This window comes from Pogoniulus pusillus, chromosome 23, assembly GCF_015220805.1.
Source record: "Pogoniulus pusillus isolate bPogPus1 chromosome 23, bPogPus1.pri, whole genome shotgun sequence".
Taxonomy (NCBI): domain Eukaryota; kingdom Metazoa; phylum Chordata; class Aves; order Piciformes; family Lybiidae; genus Pogoniulus; species Pogoniulus pusillus.
Window position 1 is genome coordinate 19,342,450 of NC_087286.1, and position 5,815 is coordinate 19,348,264.

Genomic DNA, 5,815 nt, shown 5'->3' on the forward strand with positions numbered 1-5,815 from the left:
ATCCCTGGGGGACACCACTAGTCACAGCTCTCCAGCTGGACCTGGCACCATTGCTCACTGCCCTCTGAACTCTTATCTTGCAACCAGTTCCCAACCCACCTCACTGCCTGCCTCACAACCTCCGTTTGTGACTCAGCACAAGCCCCAGGTTCTTTTCTGGAATATCCCATTTTGGTACTGAAACTCCAAGGGGTTTTAAATAGGCGTTTCTGGGTCGTGGTTTCTGTCAATGTGGTTTTGTGATACAGCTGAAACGAAGGTGAGTGAAAAAGCTCTACCTGGTGCAACACAAAGGAAGGTGGATAATCTTCTTCATTTCAGTAAACTCGCTTTCAAAACCTCTAGGTTTTAGCATCAAAGCCCTAATCCTCTTCAGAAATATATATTACAAGATAATAAGCATTCTTTAGGGCTTTGGAAGTCATCCCTTAATAAAGTCATAGCACAACTTGTAATGTTACAGCCGATGTCAGATGTTAAGAACCCTGCAGTATAAATTAACATACAAAATCTTAGTGCATGGATCAGGCTTTTCCAGGTAAGTGGAGGGGTTTGCTCTGGTTAAGTTGAAAGACAGGCAATGCCTTTTGTACCCTGCTGATTGGTGATCTGGGTGAGGGGATTGAGTCCAGCATCAGTGAGTTTGCAGATGACATCAAGCTAGGAGCAGGTGTGGAGCTGTTGGAGGGTAGGAGAGCACTGCAGAGGGACCTTGCCAGGTTGGATGGGTGGGCAGAGGCCAATGGGATGAGATTTAACAAGGCCAAGTGCAGGGTTCTACACTTTGGCCAAAACTACCCTGAGCAGCACTACAGGCTGGGGACAGAATGGCTAAGAGCAGCCAGGCAGAGAGGGACCTGGGGGTGCTGGGAGAGAGGAGCTGAAGATGAGGCAGCAGTGCCCAGGTGGGCAGCAGAGCCAATGGCATCCTGGCCTGGCTCAGGAGCAGTGTGGCCAGCAGGACAAGGGAGGTTATGCTGCCCCTGGACTCTGCACTGCTCAGGCCACACCTTGAGTGCTGTGTCCAGTTCTGGGCTCCTCAATTCAAGAGAGATGCTGAGGTGCTGAAAGCTGTCCAGAGAAGGGCAGCAAGGCTGGGGAGGGTCCTGGAGCACAGCCCTGTGAGGAGAGGCTGAGGAAGCTGGGGGTGTGCAGCCTGCAGAAGAGGAACCTTGCTGCCCTTGTCCCCAGCCTTGGTGCCCTTCTCTGGACACGTTCCAGTATGTCAACATCTCTCTTGAATTGAGGAGCCCAGAACTGGACACAGCACTCAAGGTGTGGCCTGACCCATTCCCTTCTCACACATACATACATAGACATACGTAATGGAGCCATACTTGGGAAACCATCAGTGCATCTTCTCAAAACACTTTCATCCCATCAGGATTTATTGCTCATGGGTTTTTTTTTCCCAGTGACTCATCTCCCCCTTTGCATTTTCCAGCTAGTGCATATCATGTATTGGCACAACCTCAGACACATTTTCTTTCTTCCCTCAGAGAGAATAAATACAAAAAGTGGCCTATCTTTTCTCCAAATGCAGTTTTTCACCCTCTTTTTAATTATATGTGGTGTTTTTTTTTTCCATTCCCAAAGGCAATAAACAAACACCAAGGAGAGTGTACAACTTCAGTAGCTCTGTAGACACAATGATATTTTCACAAAGCATTTTGTAATTACTGGAACAGAGGCATGTCTATCATGATTGGAGTGTATCAGCTCTTGTGAATGCTAGAAATGTGGCTGGTAAGATGCAAGTAAGAGCTTTCCAAGTAATGGGGGTAATTTATGCACCCTTATTATGGAAACATTTTCCAGCCATTGTTCAATTTGGGTGTAGTTTGCTTATTTAAGCATAGAATGTCACTCTGTCATTTCACACTTCTCCACCATCCTCTCTCTTGATTACACTTTGTCTGAGACACATGAAACAATTAGTTATTGATAGAGTTAAAGGCTTATGCATGGGGAAGTGAAGGGGGGGGGGGGGAGCAAATTTATGCATTAGGAAACGTTGCTGCCTCAGCCAAAAAACTGTTGCAAAAACCATGTAAGAATATTCATCCTGGGCATATTCATCCAAGGAGCCTGGTGAGCATTTAGAGCAATGTGAGGAGGAGAGCCTTGTATCTCTGCTAGCAGTGTAAATGCTGAGTATCTCTCTGCTAGAAAGAGCAGCCCAGCTAAACTCATGGGCATGCAGTGGACTTCTGTTTGATGCTCTATCTGGATGTGTTCCTCTGTGATCTGTGTTAGATAACATTGTCCTGATCAGGCAGGGTGGGGGGGTTGGACTCGATGATCTGCTTGGGTCCCTTCCAACCCCTAACATCCTGTGATCCTGATCCTGTGATCCTGTGATGGGGATGAGTGCTCAGCACAGAGGAAAAAGAGGGCAGGCAGAAACCTGCCCAGCTGAGCCAGTTGTGTCGAAGGCTCTTTTCATACTTAGAATTGCACCTAAGGCAGGACAAGCCTTAAAGGACCTTAGCTCCACTGGCAAGGCAAAATGCTGCCCAAGCCGATGAGAACGTAGCAGCTCCACAGAAGGCTGACGCTAGGAAGGATGAACCCCAAAGACAGAGGACACAAACCCCACCACCTCCTCAGCCCTGTGGTCTCTCTTCATCCGTCATATCACGCGCTGGCCTTTTTGTCCCTTGCACAGCCACAGTAGCTCGTTCACGCCCCAGGGAGCTGGCATACAAGCAGCACCATGGTAGTAATGCCGATGGCGTAAGTACTTGGCTTCCCATCTGCCAGCCCTGCAAACCTCCCAGGGATAGAAGACGTAAGCTCAAGCCTACCCTGCTTCTATTACCTGCCTGTCTTTTTAGGCTGCTCTAATTTGCCCGCGTGGTGTCAGGCGGGTAGCCGCTCAGCTCACAGAATTAGGGATGTGCAGCTGAGCACACTGCATCCCTTCCAGGACCAGCTAGACACCAACGGCCAGCAGAAGCTCCTAGAAAGGTCCTCCAAGGGATTCTGGAGATGGAGACTAGCCCCTCTGTGTTTGCAGTATCACCTTCCCTTTTTCCCCAGGCATCATGATTAGATATAACTATAATTATAGGTATGTTGTCATCTGAGCTGTTTGTCAAGAGAGTTGGGCATTAACTATGGCTTTCCCAGACTGCAGCAATTTCAGGCAAGCCTGAATCCCACTTGCAGTTAATGTTCTTAGATGTGAGTAGTATTTTTAGCATTTATGATTACAAAAATCTCATGTTTGAGCAAGATCTGAGATAAGATTTTAAGACCCTATTTGTCTAATAGTCTCACTGGGATGTATTACTGCCTGCAAAAGTGTGTGGGACGAGATTATAAAAGGCCTTTTCAGTCAGAAAATGTTCTGGTTTCTGAAGACAGAGCTATGAAGTGAGGCACAACTAGTGCCAAGCAGACAATCCTTGATATCACTATTTAACAGAGTGACAGTTGTCCTTCACGTGGGGCAAATCCTGCACCTACCGACGTATGCAATATAAGTCCCTCAGCTGGAGCGCTGCAAGAACAGACCCCTGGGGAGCAGTTAATATCTGCAGGGAGCTGAGTGTCCCCTGCAAATCCCAGACTAGAGGGGACCCTGTGTGGGAAAGGTCCTCCCGGGTGTATGCACTAGTAGGTCAACTGCTTTGCTGGGTTGTTCCCCCACGGGATAAGAGACAATAATTGGGACTACAAATAGTAACAGAAGTACGTGCCTTTCTGAGGCAGAGAAGGCATCACCATGACAAACAGTTTAAAGGTGAATAATGAACTAAAACGTGGGTTCAACATGAGTGTGGGCTTCAGCTAAGAATTTACCACAGCCAGGGGCAATTTACCTTAGGGGTCCCTCCCCTCACATTGTCTTTTTGACTGATTCAGAGAGCATTTAAAGGCATCCCTTTGCTCACACGAAGATATTTTTGGACGCTGGGCTGCAGCATTTCAGCTAAGGCTGCTAAGAATGGTACTTGGAGGAAGATTTTTGGTCTTAAGAATGTGATGATGGTGGTTACTCAGCCCAGATGAGGCAAACAAAACATGTGCGGTGTGAATGCACCTGAAATGCAGAAACCAAAAGTTTGAAAACTCACTAGATTGAAAGATTGCCACAAAATTCATTGGACACAAGGGTGGACTTTTTTTTCTGTTGTTCCTAAACGCAATGAGGTCTGGCCCCGAGGTCAAACCTCATGTCACCAAGTGGACTCCAGACTGGCCACTGTGGTGATGCCAGGACTTGCTGTTGGATCTGATTCCCATTTATGGAGGGTCTCACCATGAAAGAACTTAAAGCACACATTGGATGACTTGATTGATTTTTCTGTAGGGCTGGGGAGGTGTGAAGGAACTCGAGTTTGTTTGGCATCCAGTGAGTGCAAATGAAATGACATAATAAATACCTCCCAATTTCCATGCCACAGAGAAAAAAAAGGCTAACAAATCTTACCTCCTTTGCTGGATTGCTAATAAACTTTGTTCATTAGTACTTGTAAAATAATTTGAGAACCAAAGATGAAGGATGTCATATAAAATGTGAGATGTATTTAGCCTGCAGACTTGCAGTTTGAGTAAGTTACTCAGCAAGTTTAGTGGCTACTTATCCAAGCAAGATAATTGATATTTTAAGTATCTCTTCAATGTTCTAAACATTAAAAATAACTTGAAAGAAAGCCTGTGGGCAAAGAAAACACTGCTAAATACCAAGGACTCATAAATGAATTTTTAAATGTAAATTGCTTTCTGAAAGTTCAGGCTATGAGTTTAGGATGAAAGGAGTTGGGGGAGGGGGGGGGGGGTTTACACTCTGTGAGTAAATAATAGCATTCACCATTTGTAGATTTGGGTCCTGGGCTGTGTTGCTGTTTTGTAGGCACTGAGGAATGGAGATTCATCCAAAGCTTTTGAAGTAGGTGGTTGATTTATCTGATGTAGCATGAAAGGTGCTGTCCACAGCACTCCTCACTTCTTCGCTAACGCTGCCAAAGCTGGACTGATAGTAACATCGGAAGGAATTAGGAGAAGCTTAAACTGGAGAGAAATGGACACAGGCAGGGGTTGCCACTGCTTTTTCTCTACCTCTAGGCAAGATGTTGAGCTTTGCACTTTCAGTAAAACACAGCTCGGGTAAAGCAGCCCTGAGTCAGGCTGAGATCTGTTGGCATAACTGCAAGCCTCTCAGAACTGCAGTAATAGCAGGACAAGTTGTTAGAGGGGCACAAGGCAGCTCCAGGACCATTGAGAATTAGTCTGGCCACTGAAGCGTGATGCAATGGCATTCTGCTCCTCACTAGTTTGTTTTGTGTGTGTTGTGAGAAAAGCTTTCCTCAAACTGTTTTAGCAGCAGAAAAGCCCCTGGTTTTGGAAAGGAACACTGGTCTTTATACCTGGAAGAGTACAACTAGATTATGTTCATACTGAAGAGGGAAGAAAACATTTCTGTGGCACTAAATATAGTGAAGTTGACGTCCAGCAGGCTCTACATCCAGATTTGTACTGTGGCACCTCTCTTTCCACAGTTCTTACTGTGGAAAGCTTCCCATTTTCATCCTTCTGGCTTTCTGTGGTCGCAGCCATCGCTGCATCATCCCTTCAGAGAGCACTCTGGGAGAGGTACCAAGGCATAGAGGACCGCAAGTGCCTGTGCTTTTCCTGCACTAATGCTGCAGGCGCTGCTGAGGACTTGGTCTGGCCAGCACCTGCCAGTCTCTGAGCAGGATGCAACTCCCAAAGCTAGGGGAAAGCAACTCTTGCTCAGGGCCACATTCCTTTCACAGATTCTTTCCACTTTACCCTGGAATTCTCAGTCTTTGGCCTGAAAATTTTC